The sequence below is a fragment of the Engystomops pustulosus genome, chromosome 2, assembly GCF_040894005.1.
Source record: "Engystomops pustulosus chromosome 2, aEngPut4.maternal, whole genome shotgun sequence".
Lineage (NCBI taxonomy): Eukaryota > Metazoa > Chordata > Amphibia > Anura > Leptodactylidae > Engystomops > Engystomops pustulosus.
In genome coordinates, this window is record NC_092412.1 from 9,306,118 (window position 1) to 9,321,459 (window position 15,342).

Below are 15,342 nucleotides of genomic sequence, written 5' to 3' on the forward strand. Positions count from 1 at the left end.
ATGGGTTTGGAAGTGCCAAACCTTCCTCATCCTCACCCCTTAGCAAATACTCTAATCTGGGGATGTTTTACAGATACCCCCATCTTCCTTTCATAGAATATATAAAGGTATCTAAATAGGGGCATTTTATAATATATAGAGCCACTGGATCATGGACACCACCATTAAGTTACAGCATCCTATCACAGAGACAGCAGTCATTTAGTCCATGCCATTATTTTAGTTTACATTCGCTCCATCTGAGTGAGCACGTTCGAGGAGATGTAGTCCTCGGGTGTCACCAAGATAACAATTCCCAGATGTTTGAATGTACTTTATTTCCTAATATGTGTATATTCTAGCTGTAGGGACTCAGGAAGACGTTCTACTGGCATTAATAAGGATATATCCCAATTAATGGCCAAGCCTGATCTCCAACCGAAAGATTCAATGGAGAATAAATCCAGACAATTCTCTGCTGTTCCAGATCAATCCCTGTATCTGATGGTAGATGATTAATCTGGTTCAGTATAAGACGGGCGAATCGTACTATGTACCTCCTAGTTGGTCTAGTTCGCTGAACCAGAATATTGAGTTTTCAGGCGCATGGGCTATTTCCTACAAGACCACACCCCCTCTGTAGAAGACACTCCCTTTTTCACATGAGTTGGAAAACTGCTCAAAATTGGTCTACAACCTTCAATAAAGGTGGAATATAGAAGGAGATAAGACAACACTCCTTGGCCATTTCTAGTCCATTGTAATGATCCAGGTGCGAGCAGCCATAAGCCCCTGTTACTCGGGTCCAAAATGATCCATAAAATAGTAAAAGCAGCAGCTCGTTATATTTCCATTGTAATGAAGAGGTTGTACTTTATTCACGGGAAATGCTTGTTTGGATGGTTTTGGATTTTTCGGTGAATAAAGTACAACCTCTTCATTTCAATGGAAATATAAATGTTGCCGCTGCTTTCTCTATTTTATACTGACTGATGGATACATCTCCCCCAAAAAGCTTCATAATAGAAGACGACTCCACATCTCCTGTAGAAGAGCTTGTCCCCTGCATATAATGAGATCTGCTCTTCATATATAAGGTCACCTCCTAGTTATACGTGCAAGCGCTTCTATGGCCAGGGCAAAGAGCAGGGGCGATAAGGGGAACCCTATCTCATGCCCCGACTCGGAGGGAAGCTGTCTGACACTCCACCATGTACATGCGTCCTAGCCATAGGGGAGCCATACAGCAGTTACACATATGCCATGAATCTGGGGCCAAACCCCATCCTATCCAAGACCAACCGCAAGTATTACCAATAGACACCGGCAAATGCTCTGGCAGCGCCGAATGACAAAACATGTTGGTTTACTTCTACTTGTAACTGGGGAAAGGAAAACCTCCAATAATGATTTCTTGATTCTATTTTTCAGGAGCTGAAAAAGTTTCTTGTGGACGTCCCCCCTCATCTCCTTGTGGTGAAGTAAAAGATGATCAATCACATCTTTCCACAGAGGAGAGAAATCATGGAGATAAGGGGCTGTTTTCATGTCCGGAATGTGAGAAACGTTTTACCCAGAAATCAAGTCTTGTTACACATCAGAGAATTCACACAGGAGAGAAGCCATATTCATGTTCAGAATGTGGAAAATGTTTTACTCAGAAATCAGAATTACTAACACATCAAAGACGTCACACAGGAGAGAAGCCGTTTCCGTGTTCAGAATGTGGAAAATGTTTTACTCAGAAATCAGAATTACTAACACATCTTAGAACTCACACAGGAAAGAAGCCATTTTCGTGTAATGAATGCGGAAAATATTTCCGCTTGAAATCAACGCTTATTAAGCACCAGAGAACTCACACAGGAGAGAAGCCATTTTCATGTTCCGAATGTGGAAAATGTTTTACTCAAAAAACATATCTTGTTAAACATCAAACAACTCACACAGGAGAGAAGCCATTTTCGTGTAATGAATGCGGAAAATATTTCCGCTTGAAATCAACGCTTATTAAGCACCAGAGAACTCACACAGGAGAGAAGCCATTTTCATGTTCCGAATGTGGAAAATGTTTTGGTACAAAATCTAATCTACGAAAACATCTAATAACTCACACAGGAGAGAAGCCATTTTCATGTTCAGAATGTGGAAAATGTTTTACTCAGAAATCAGAATTACTAACACATCTAAGAACTCACACAGGAGAGAAGCCATTTTCATGTTCCGAATGTGGAAAATGTTTTGGTAAAAAAATTATTCTACGAAAACATTTAAGAACTCACACAGGAGAGAAGCAATATTCATGTTCAGAATGTGGAAAATGTTTTAGTTGGAAATCAGATTTATTAAGACATCAAATAACTCACACAGGAGAGAAGCCATTTTCATGTTCAGAATGTGGAAAATGTTTTACTCAGAAATCAGAATTACTAACACATCTAAGAAGTCACACAGGAGAAAAGCCATTTTCATGTTCCGAATGTGGAAAATGTTTTGGTACAAATCTTATTCTACAAAAACATTTAAGAACTCACACAGGAGAGAAGCCATATTCATGTTCAGAATGTGGAAAATGTTTTAGTTGGAAATCAGATTTAAAAAGACATCAAAGACGTCACACAGGAGAAAAGCCATTTTCATGTTCAGAATGTGGAAAATGTTTTATCCATAGATCAGAATTACTAACACATCTAAGAACTCACACAGGAGAAAAGCCATTTTCATGTTCAGAATGTGGAAAATGTTTTATCCAGAGATCAGAATTACTAAAACATCAAAGACGTCACACAGGAGAGAAGCCGTTTCCGTGTTCAGAATGTGGAAAATGTTTTACTCAAAAAACATATCTTGTTAAACATCAAACAACTCACACAGGAGAGAAGCCATTTTCGTGTAATGAATGCGGAAAATATTTCCGCTTGAATTCAATGCTTATTCAGCACCAGAGAACTCACACAGGTGAGAAGCCATTTTCATGTCCAGAATGTGGAAAATGTTTTACTCAGAAACCACATCTTGTTTTTCATCTGAGAACTCACACCAAGTAGAAGCCTTTCTTATGTTCAGAATGTGGAAAATGTTTTGCTGAGAAATCAAAACTACTAATACATCAAAGAACTCACACAGGAGAGAAGCCATTTTCGTGTTCAGAATGTGGAAAATGTTTTGCTGACCAATCAGAAGTACTAAGACATCAAAGAACTGTTTATAGAGCACCACCGGTCTGATCGTAAAAGCACAGAGCATCTTATAGTGTTCCTGCATACATTTTTGCTACTGTACTGTATTCTTTATAATGGAAGAGCATAACATATTTTATAAAGATTTTGTTGCTTTCACCAGCCATCAGCCACCTTCTTATGTACAAAGTCTAAGGTGAATGTGAATATAGAGAAGCCTGGAGCTTGGTATCTATCTGGTGTTTGCCAGGAGGACACAGGACGGGAGGAGGACACAGGATGTTGTAGTAAGGAGAGAGTTGAAATTTCATGCAGTTACCGAGTGTGTAATCGAGTGCTTGCTAGAGACAGCACATTCAAAACTTTGGAGGTTAGGTATCAGTCTATCTGGGGAAGGTCATTCCAGAAAATTAGTGCAGCTTGGAAGAAGTCCTGGAGTACGTGCATGAGAGGTTCGGACTAAGGTAGAGATTAATCTAACATCACTGACAGATCGAAGATCATGGGTTGGGCGACTGAAATGAGAGAAGGGGCTGCAGCATTATGTAGAGCGTTGTGGATGAGGGTTATTATTTTAAACTATTCGGAAGGAGACGGGCAATCAGTGCAGTGACTGGTGCAAACTGGAGGCATCTGTATAGCGTTTGATCGGAAAGACAAGCCTGGGGAAAGGGACTGTACAAGGTGTGAGGGGGTCATTGATGCAGGTAGTGGGGCGAGCAGAGGAAAGGAGCCTGGACACTTCCTCTGTGACAGGCTCAAACAAAGAGAGCAAACAGGGTAAAGTACTCGAGTGAAGGGGATTAGTGGAGTTAGTGATTGAGAAATTAATTTCTGGTGAATGCAGTCAATTTTATTTCTAAAGTAGGTGGCCAACTCTTTAGCCCCAAGGCTTGTTTTAGGTGGCTGCGCCTTTGGTGTTAATAAGTAGTGGAGAGTATTGAAGAGCCTTTTGGGATTGTTGGAGAGGGTTCTAGATTAGTAAAATAGACCTGTTTAGCAAGGTGAAGGGCAGAGTTATAGGTTCCGAGCATAAATGTGAAGTGCAGAAAGTTTGCAGATGTGCACAATTTTCTCCACAGATGTTCGGCACTCCTGGAGCACTCAACTCGGCGCTTCCGACATTATGATTATAATGGTTAGTAGCCATTTTTGATAGGGGGAAGTGGAGATGAGGAAACAACAAAAACTGCAAGGTTTCTGTGAGTTGTGAGTTGGCACGTGGTTTCCGCTATGAATGAAGGGTTGTGGGAAGGTCAAGGTTTATTGAAAGTAAAAGAAAGAAGATTATAGTCTGAAAGTGGAAAGAAATAATTTGTAAAATTAGATATTGAAGAAATTCGGGAAAAGACCAACTTGAGGATGTTTCCCTCATTATAAGTGGGAAAACATAGAGTTATGAAAGACCTAGAGAAGTAGTTAGTGATAAGAGCTGAGAGGGAGGTGGGGAAATGGTAGTGTTAATAGAGATGTTTTGGGGTGAGGCATGTCTTGGCTGCACATGGAGTAGGTGTCATATTCTGTAGCTCCTGCTCCTGACGCCATAAAAAGCTACAGTTAAATGAATAAATGAATAAGACAAAAAATAAGGTCTTATTCCTACGTGCATGGCCGCTGCTCATCTGCAAAAAATGTAGACGTTGTGCATCATTTTTCACATATGCAAAAAAAGCAGATGGCTTCCTAATCTACTTGCCCCGCCCAGTTGGTTGCAACATTTGAATAAAAACTCTGCATATGCACATCCTGTATGTGCCGTCAATTTTTTCTTTGTAGATTCATTGACTTCTATGGATGTACGTGGTCCACGTTCAAGACAAACTAATGCATGCAGCAATTTTTTTCTCACGGTCTGCACATTTGTAGCACCCTCCACTTTGTGTAAAATGTCGGGTTCTACAGCTATGGCAATGTACTACGTATATACTTTTAATTGTTTTGCTTAATAAAGAAAGGGGCCAGCCTACCAAGGTGAAAATGTAGTGAGGAATTGTGGGAAGAAGAGGGGGAGGGTTTAAGAGTGAGTCTGGAGTTGAGAGAGAACAAGTTGGAAGTTTGCAGTGAGAGACAGGAGTGAGGAGTCAGAAGTGAGTGTGAGCGAGGAGTGAGTGAAGTCAGTCTGCGCGAGCAGTCCATGGCAACAGCAGCCGTTGAAGCATGTCTTAGAGGAGACAGGCAGGAGGCCTGGGTCTCAGAGGAGCTGAGCAGCACACCAAGCAGTGCAGTGCAGCTGAGGAACAAGCAGAATGCATATTGAGGAGGATAGCTCACCAAGGTGGCCGGCATCCCTACAGTTCAAATGCAAGTGTACAAGTTGTTTCTTTGGTATCGTTATCACCGCAAGGCAAGTGACTTACACCTCCTCCTCCATCCAGCCCCCTGGTAGCCAGCCCTAGTCGGGAAGGGTTTATGACATCATGCTGACCCTTAACACCTATCTCTAAGGGCTGAAGTAAGCAGCTATTATCCCGACTGGCATCACAAACATTTTGCCCTCGGCATAAGGGGACAGGGAGCGACAGCTCCTCTTTTGGCGTCACGAACAGGATTAACACCATTCCGTGAGAGGACGTGTGGGAGAGCGGACGCCACTTGTGAGAGTAAGGACAGTCGGCCATCCTGTGGCTTACCTCGCAGAGGCGTGCAGGGGGTGGAGCCAGGCCTGGTAACCCCGCTGGAGGTCCGGAGATCCCAAGCAGCTGTCGCCAGCAACAGTGAGTACCCTGCAGAGAGGGAGAAAAGGAAACCCCAAGAATTGGATTTTGATATGGAGCTGTTGTGCCGTGGAAGCCCTGCTCTGGACCCTCCAGCATTATCTGACTAGACATGTGTTACCATACTGCACAGTGCTGTGGGAGCTCTGCTCCAGCATGGAACCCCTGTGAAGAATTACTATAAACAACTACGCAGACAAAGATTCAGAGCTCAGTGGCAGGAAGAGCTGACCGGATGTCACTAACTCCGCCCCTCTGTTAGTTGGCGCGAAACTGCAGGAAGGAGGAAGCCCTGCAAGCTGAGCCATGTGCATCCAACATGGTGCAGAAGGAAGAACGTAACCTGACGGATGAAGAGATAAATGCCCAGCTCTCTCCCCTGTGTTGGGAGCTTGACAATATCCTCCCAGCGGGAGTCCTGAGGCGGTTCCATGCGCTGAGACCACCGGAGAGCGTATACCAGGGTGACCCAAGTGCAGCCATTGCCACCTTCACCCATGTGGGCCAGTACTGTCTGGATGGGACCAGAGCAAGATCCATTTCGTGAGCTGTTGTTGGGGAAGCTCTGGGATGTGGTCGTGACTCTGAAGGAGAGGAGAGTGGCGGTTCCAACACTGAAGCCTGCGGTAGCGCCCAAGGTCAGATCCTTTCAGCAGCCGGTGCAGCAAGTGTTTCCAGTGGTACCTGGCTGGCAGCCGCCCCGAGGAGGAGGCGCAGTGCTGCGGAAATAAATGTTGTCTATATCCCAGTTGGGCTATGCCCTAATCCCCTCTGTTTCAAAGCAATGTTTGCAACGTTTAAGGGACTGTGCCCTCAGCAGTGTGCGAAGGACTATGTTGTTGGCTGAGTGATTGTTCTAATTCTGGGAGCCCGTGGCCTGCTCCTCAGGCCATGGAGGATTGAAAGAGACTCCACCCGTTCTATGAAAGTTCACCATTCTCCGGAATGGCGGTATGACTTGTCTATTCTACCGACCACAACAGTATTGCAAAAACAGCTGGCACAGCCACAAAATATGGTCTGTGTGCTCTGCACTGTGCCCAGAGGCAAAGTTAGGTGGTTTTTGGCTGTCAACCACACCCAGGACCTAGGAATAGGGTAACTATTGTGATTATGAGTATTGTATTACTTTTCAGGCAAAAGGACTCTTATTGCGGTAACTGCTATGAAAAGCACTTTTATTGTGATATTATGCAACATTTTACGCCAAAGATATAAACCCATTGGGCCGAAATATGCCGATGTGAATCTTGCACTGAGATATTAATGTTTACTATTAGAGATGGGCGAATCAATTCAAATGAAGTGGAATTCGTTCCGAATTTCAGGAAAACTTTGATTTGTCACAAATCTGCAGACCTGTAAGCCAACCAGCGACCGGCAGGCTTATTTAATGTCACAGCCCTATAAAAACAGACGGCCAAATTGCAGTTCTTTTTTGTTGCTGAAGTTACTAGCAAGAACTCTGTAAAATCCACATAGTGTCTGGAGGGATTTTTGCTCTAATCCCAGGGTGTCCATTTTGGGGTATCTGTATACTGCAAATTTCAATAGTTCAATAGAAATACGTGTCAAATCCACGTAGTTGATTAACCACTATGTTAGACAGAAAGGTGGCAGGTGGAGCAGACAGAGGTCGCAGCACAGTAAGGGGACGTCCAGCAGGGGGTCACTCTGTGAGGCCAGAACTGCCGGTGTCATTTAGCGGAAGTGTGTTGATCAACAACCCAAAGGTTGTCGATTGGTTGACTAGGTCATCCACTTCCTCCCAAATAACATCTGACAACCCCAACCTAGATTCCATGGGCTTGTCAGATACAACACTCAGTTAACATGGCCCAGGAGCAGGTCAGCGCCCCTCTCCTGTCCTCAACCAGCCTCTGTCTTATTCATTTCCCTCAGCCAGAGATCTACTAGGTGCTCAGCGCCACCATACAGCGCAGATGAAGTCTTTGAGGACAGTCAGCAGCTGCTTGGCAGTCAAAAGGTGGGGCAGACATCCGCTGCTTTGTGCAGTAGGAAGGAAAGTAGAGATGTGGAGATTGGCACGGGAGGTTATGTTGCACTTGCAAGTAGTCAGACTGTGCATACTGAGACCGTTGAAGAGAATAGCACTGACAGGGAAACACAAATTGATGATGATGTAGCCGATTACACTTGAGAGCTGGGTGAAGAAAGGACTTCATTATCATCGTCGGGAGAAGAGGGTGTCAGCTTGCGCGTTAGGCAGCAAGTCGCCACTGTGGCCCTGAGTCAGGAGGGTGGCAGCAGTGTGGCACAGGGGCTCAGCGATGCAGCAGCATTAGTAGTCACTCAGTGCAGAGGATCCAAACGTGTGTATATGTAGAATCTGCGCGCAGAAAGTGAAGCGCGGCCAGGGAAGTAACGTTGGCACCACGGCTCTGCGACAACACTTGCAGCATCACCATCTAATGGCCTGGGAGAAACGTGGCTCAGATGTGGTGGTCCATTCTGCCGCAACAGCAGCAGCACCTAGTGGCACACATGTCATTTCAGCCAGTCAAGGCTCCAGCACCTCTGCCGAAGGGTGCTGTTTGTCTATGACATCATCTCCCAGTCCAGATGCTCCTGTCCCCCGCTATGCATGCTCCTGTCCAAGTTGTTGGTACTGCAGTCCCTCCCTTTCCAAGTCGTGGACTCTGCACCCTTCAGAGAACTAATGGCTTGTGCTAAACTGAGGTGGAGAGTTTCAAGCTGAAATTTCTTTTCCAAAAAGGCAGTACCAGCCCTTCACAAATATGTAGAACAGAAGGTGGGCCAGTCCTTAAGCGTATCAGGGTGCATGGCAGCGCGGACATGTGGAACATGTCAGGGCCAGTGCATGTCGTTTACGGCCCACTAGGTGAATGTGATACCCGCCCAGCCACATCAACAACTTGAACAGGCGATGCTGCTTTCTCCTCCACGTTGTCAAACTGCTGCTCCTGCACCAATGTCCGCCTCCTCCATCCCTACCACCACCTTAGCCTCTACAAGTATAAGTGCTGCTCCACAATACCACATGTGCAGGGCACAGCACTGTCACGCAGTTCTACACCTGATTTGCCTGGGGAAACAAAGTCACACAGGGGAGGACTTGGGAAGAAGAAATCAATCTGTGGCTTTCTCCGTGACGACTAAAAATCGCAACCATGGTGACAGACAATGGGAGGAACATGGTGTCCGCGCTGCACCAAGGAGGGACGGTTCATGCGCCCTGCAAGGCGCACATGTTCAATCTGGTTGTCAACAGGTTCCTGTAGTCTTCCACCCATCTGCAAGACATTCTAAAAATGGCCAGGAAACTGTGCATGCAATTCAGCCATTCCTACACCCTCCTCGAGTTGCAGCGGCAGAATGGCTTCCCCCAACATACGCTATGAGATGTCTCAACCCGTTGGAATTCCAGCCTCCAAATGTTTGACTGCCTGTATGAACAGAGAAAAGCCATTAATGATTTTTTGATGATGCAAGCGGACAGGAGTACTCCCATGTGTAACTTTGATGTCAGCCACTGGCAGCTCATGCGTGACACCTACAGTTTGCTCAGGCCCTTTGAAGATGCCACGTTATTAGTCAGTCACCAGGACTATGGGATGAAGAACATCATTCCATTGCTTCATGTCCTTGAACTCATGCTGTAAAATCTGTCTGGTCAGGCCACTGGAGAAGTGGCGACTACATCTCATGGCCACATGAGTCCAGTGGGGGGCTGAACTTGAGGAGGAGGACATTGGAGCCCTCTTCCACCCTCGATACCGCTCCAAAATGGGTACCTTTTTTCCAGCTGCTGAAAGGGAGGAAAAACTGGCGTACAATAGAGAAATACTGTGCAGACAGTTGCCCGCTGCCTATATGTGCCATTGTCCATCCTCTATCAGGTCTGACAAGGGGATTCCTGGCATTGATCGCTCATGTACTACTACCACAGCTGCTATATGGAGATGGGGGTTAGGAGCAGTAGCAGCTCCATCATCAGCAGCTTAATGAGCAGCTTCCTTCACCAAACTAGTGAGGAGGGTAGCTGCCACCAGCAGCAGGACAAGGAGCAGACCCTGCACCAGCAGGTGGTGGCGTACTTGGACAGCACTCTACCACCCCAGCTAGAGGATTCCCTGGACTACTGGGTAACCAAAATTGATGTGTGGCCGCAACTTGGGGAGTTTGCAGTAGAGAAGCTGTCTTGCCCGGCCAATTGTGCGGCATCATAGCGGGTGTTCAGTGCAGCATTGTAAATACTAATATGTAAATATGATGGGCGGATCTTTGTAGGTCATGTGACCATGTATGTTTGTATATATTTCCACTGACTGCAACATGTAAATAGCTTGAAAAAGGCTCTCCCAGGGACAAAACGTTGCTACTGTCACCTTTGATGGAATAAAAGGACCACACTTGGTTTACACCACTAACGGAGTGCTGCTCATTCTCTTGTATTTACCTGCCTCAGCCATGTTAAAGATATTACACTGGACTCAGACGCCATCTTACATATTGTCGGACATTTTAAAGATTCAGTATTCATTTCATATAACTTTGTGTAGTGATAACTAAAGTTTGGGTGTGCCCGTCAGAACACAAAGACTTAGTGCTCACTAGCAGCACCTAGTGGAAGGTATCCAGGCAAGCACCTGGGAAGTTTCAGTATTTGCATGTAGCCAATAGTATTAGACTCCTTTGTGTGCTTACATCCAATAGTGTTACATTTCCTAGGTGAGAACACCCAATTATAGTTGCTGCTGTCCTAATTACACGCCTTATGTAAAGTGCCTTATGGTTTTCTATAAATGTCGGTCCCTCAATAAATTTATCAGTCTTGTTGCTAACTTTCTTCAAGTTAGTCAAATTCCAGCGCTGGACACAGACTCATTTAATTTGAAAGTCACCTTACAATGATTAGGGGTTTGAGCCCCAGATATAAATCTATAAGAGCCACTATTTTGATACCACACATATGCTGCCAGTTGCTCCACCTGCCTCCCACCATCTTTACCAGGGACTGGCATTGTCACCCGCCTCCACACTTTGTCATTGTGCCACTCTCTAACCTCATGCTGCTGCTGCCACCTCCACACTTTGTCATTGTGCCACTCCGCGGCCTACTCATGCTTGCTGCCAACCTACCCCTGTCTCCCTGGAACACTCTGTGATTTCCATGATGCGGTTTTCACCCTCCACCACTCTATGACGTTGCCACTATGTTTGGTTTTCCCCTTCATTTCATCTGTCAGAAGGAATGAAAAGCTTCAGCATTGATAGCCAAAAGCAGGAGTGGATACAGAACACAGAGGACATGCAAATATCCCATTTACTGGTCATCTCTGTTCTGGGTCCACTCCTGTTTGTTTTTTACTTTAGCAGTACCGATGGATGAAAAGAAGGACAAAATGATTAGTGACGTCAATGCAAAATATTGCCGACACCCTCTGCATTTTTTGGGGGGGTTTCTACATGTATCCGTGTTAAACAGAACAGGTTGTGTCATCATGTATGGAATCATCTAATGTCCGTGTAAAAAGAGTGCACTCTTTGATGTTATAGTGGGATCTTGGCCCTCAGCTCGGTCCTTTGGAGCTGGCACAGACGTTACCTTGTCAGGCTGCGTTCCTGCTTCGCTTATTTGGTGAAGTTGGCCTCTCTGTAAGTGCACATGGAAGTGAAATGTGAAGCGATTCTAAGAGTGGCGGCGGTCTTCAAACACAGCATTGTTTGAAGACCAAACCACACTCCCATGCATATATAAGCATGGTACATTGTTCTACAACACCCTACAGGCTCTCTGCAGCCAGGAAATACCTGTTTTTTAACGTGATTCGTCATGATTCGATTCAGGTCAAATCAAATTTTTTCGAAAAATTCTGTGAACTCGGCAATTCAAAATCTCTATTTACAATGCGTAGTTTGCACTAACCGTTTGTTAGGCCTTTCAGCTGAAGAAAGAGATTGTAACAAAAGGACTTTACATCTGTAAATTGGAAATGTAACACCTAAATTTAAATGTTGGATTCTTAAACCAAACAAAGAATTATCTGGTGAGTGATAGGCAAGAAGGGTCGCTGGTATAGATATGGGGTATTCTTACTGGTACTGGCTGCGGATCAGGGTATCAGTCCCTAGGCCACAGTAAATTTACGGCCGGTGGCAAACGGAGTCTGTTGTTTGGCCTTCATGATGGACAACCCCAACCTTAATGCCCAAGGGTTCAGCAACTGTAGAGAATCAGGGATACAGTGATGCTAGAAGCCTCTCCCGACCGGATTCATGGATGCCTACCCGCTGGAAGGGATATTAGATCCAGGTAAGGTTCCTTTGAGGCCATTAATACGCAGGAACCATGGAATGTGTTATTGTGCAGCAAGGATAACCTATACTACCTTATACAATTGCTGAGTTCTATGCAAGGTTGAACCCACCCACTTTATAATTGAAAACTGAACAAAATGTAAAACTGTAACTTATGTGAATGTGTAAAAGTCGTACAAGGACGTACTCCATTTTAAGTCCCGGGGAATGTAGCACCCTCCACTTTGTGTAACATGTCGGGTCTTACAGCTATGGCAATGTACTGTGTATATACCTTGAATTGTTTTATGTTTAATAAAGAAAGGGGTCGGCCTACCAAAGTGAGAGAGTAGTCTTAGATAAGACAAACCCGAGGCCTGGGTCTCAGAGGAGCTGCAAGCAGAGGTTGTGCCTGTAATAAGAGGAGTTCAGTGAAGCTGAGGAACAAGCAGGAATCATATTGAGGAGGATAGCTAACCAAGGTGGCCGCATCCCTACAGTTCAAGTTCAAATGCAAGTGTATGAGTAGTTTCTTTGGTGTCGTTATCACCACAAGGCACGTTACTTACACCTCCTCCTCCATCCACCCCCCTGGGAGCCAGCCCTAGTCCGGAAGGGTTCACAACATCACGCTGACCCGCAACACCCAGGGCTGAAGTCAGCAAACATTATCCTGACTGGCATCACAAATATTTCCCTACAAGTCCTTTCCTAAACCCTGGACATGTGAACAGACCCATAGGAAACAGTGGGTCCGTTTGCCATTCACAAAAAAAATAAGGATAGCTCACGGACATCAAAAGCGCCCGTCTACACAAGTCCTAAGTTATACTATTTAGTGTAGTATTTATATTATCATTACCAGGACAACCTGTACATCACATCTACGGCACTGTCATAAAGCACTAAAGCTTTTCCTGGCCAATCACTGGTGACCGTCGTGTTTTAATGGAAATGCAAATGCAATCAGGCTGAGCCCCGCCCCCAAACGTTTGCATTGCATTTCTAAATGTAATGTAAACGCCCCATGTGACTGCACCCTAAACATTGATATCATTTGTTTTCTTTTCTTGAAAGTATCGTATTGGTATGGAGTATTGTAATACTTTTCTGGGTATCATATCGCACTCAAAATTAGCAGCGCCTCCTGCTGGGAGAACTCCCCCATCTCCTACTGGTCCAGCACCCGCCCTGCGAGCCCCGTGTCACCCCTCTCCCTCCTCAGCTTCTTCCTGTGTCACCATCACCTCATCCATCTCGTCCTGAAGTGTTTCCTGATCACATAACCAGCGCCCCGCCCACACTGATCACATGATCTATTACATCATCACAGGTCCTTCAACCACCACTTCTCTATAAACATGTACACCCCGCCCCTCAGTGACATCACACTCCCAGGGTCACATGACTAGTGAATAGTGAGCAGGAGGGAGGATGTGTGTGAGGTAGAGTGTCCTGCACTGAGGAGAGAAGAGGTAAGTGACCAGAGGAGGGACTACAACTCCCAGCATGCTCCAGGAACACACACACTATATGGAAGGACTACAACTCCCAGCATGCTCCAGGAGCACACACACTATATGGAGGGACTACAACTCCCAGCATGCTCCAGGAGCACACACACTATATGGAGGGAATACAACTCCCAGCATGCTCCAGGAGCTCACACACTATATGGAGGGACTACAACTCCCAGCATGCTCCAGGAGCACACACACACTATATGGGTCCATGTGGGGTCCAGTATGTGCTATTAGTGAGGAGCGGCACAGTCCAGCGCCATCACTCCTCCCTCAGTCCAGTGTCTGGAGAATCCCCATCTGTCACATCACACATGTCATGGACACAATTGCTTCATATAGAGTTTGCTCTTAGTTCTTCTCATGTTTCCTCAGGTTCTATAGATCCAGGACTCCCAGAGGTTTCTCCTAAAGATGATCCTTTCCATCAATGATCCCCCAGGGATCCGGGAGAAGGACAGAGAGCAGATGGCGGCCAGGATCCTGGAGCTCACCCTGGAGATGATCTCCTTGATAACCGGAGAGGTGAGAGTCTCCCAGGACACGGCTCTTATCTCTAGGAATAACAGCGGGAAATGACTGGAGAGGTGAAGGATTCTTAGGATCTATGTAGTGATCAGTGTCTCCCCATACACAGGATTACACAGTAGTGAAGAAGTCGTCTGGTGAGTGTGTGACCCCCCGTGTGTCAGGAGGATGGACCCAGAGCCCCATCACCGAGCCTCCACCTCATTCACTGATACATGAGCAGAAGATCCTAGAACTTACCTCCAGGATCACTGAGCTGCTGAGCGGAGAGGTGAGCGCTGCCGGGAATGCTGGGACATTGTACAATAACACAAGGGAGGGGTCTGGGTGATGACTGTGTCATTGTGGGTGTCAGGTTCCTATAAGGTGTCAGGACGTCACTGTCTATTTCTCCATGGAGGAGTGGGAGTATATAGAAGGACACAGGGACCAGTACAAGGACATCATGATGGAGGACCACCAGCCCCTCACATCACCAGGTAAGAGGAGACCTTCCTGATTATAGAGGACAGAGCAGGTGTGAGGTCACCTCCTCCATCATCTCATCATCACATATAGACAATGTATCAGTCACTGTGTATATTTCCTGTAGATGGATCCAGTCAGAGAAATCCACCAGAGAGATGTCCCAGTCCTGGAGATTCCCGGGATATTACACAGGAACCAGAGAGATGTCCCAGTCCTGGAGATTCCCGGGATATTACACAGGAACCAGAGAGATGTCCCAGTCCTGGAGATTCCCGGGATATTACACAGGAACCAGAGAGATGTCCCAGTCCTGGAGATTCCCGGGATATTACACAGGAACCAGAGAGATGTCCCAGTCCTGGAGATTCCCGGGATATTACACAGGAACCAGAGAGATGTCCCAGTCCTCTATATTTCCATGTTATTAAAGTGGAGCCAGAGGAGAATGTCCCACTGGATCATCAGGTAGGTGGAGCTGAGATTCCTGTGAATCCTCTATAGATGGATGTAATGAAGCTACTGACCTTCTCCAGCAGCAGTGGGTGGAGAATCTACATCAGTGGTTGGGAACCAATGACTCGTCCATCAGATGCGGCTCTTTTGATGCCTGTATCTCGCTTTCAGGCTCCTTCCCTCTGTTGGTCGCAGAATATGGGAATCAGTCTCCATGTC

The 15,342-nt window shown here is 45.8% G+C and overlaps 1 pseudogene; it reads left to right on the forward strand.

Moving 5' to 3' along the window:
• Positions 1-15,342, forward strand: part of LOC140116871 (uncharacterized) — a 47,000-nt pseudogene that overhangs the window by 9,082 nt on the left and 22,576 nt on the right.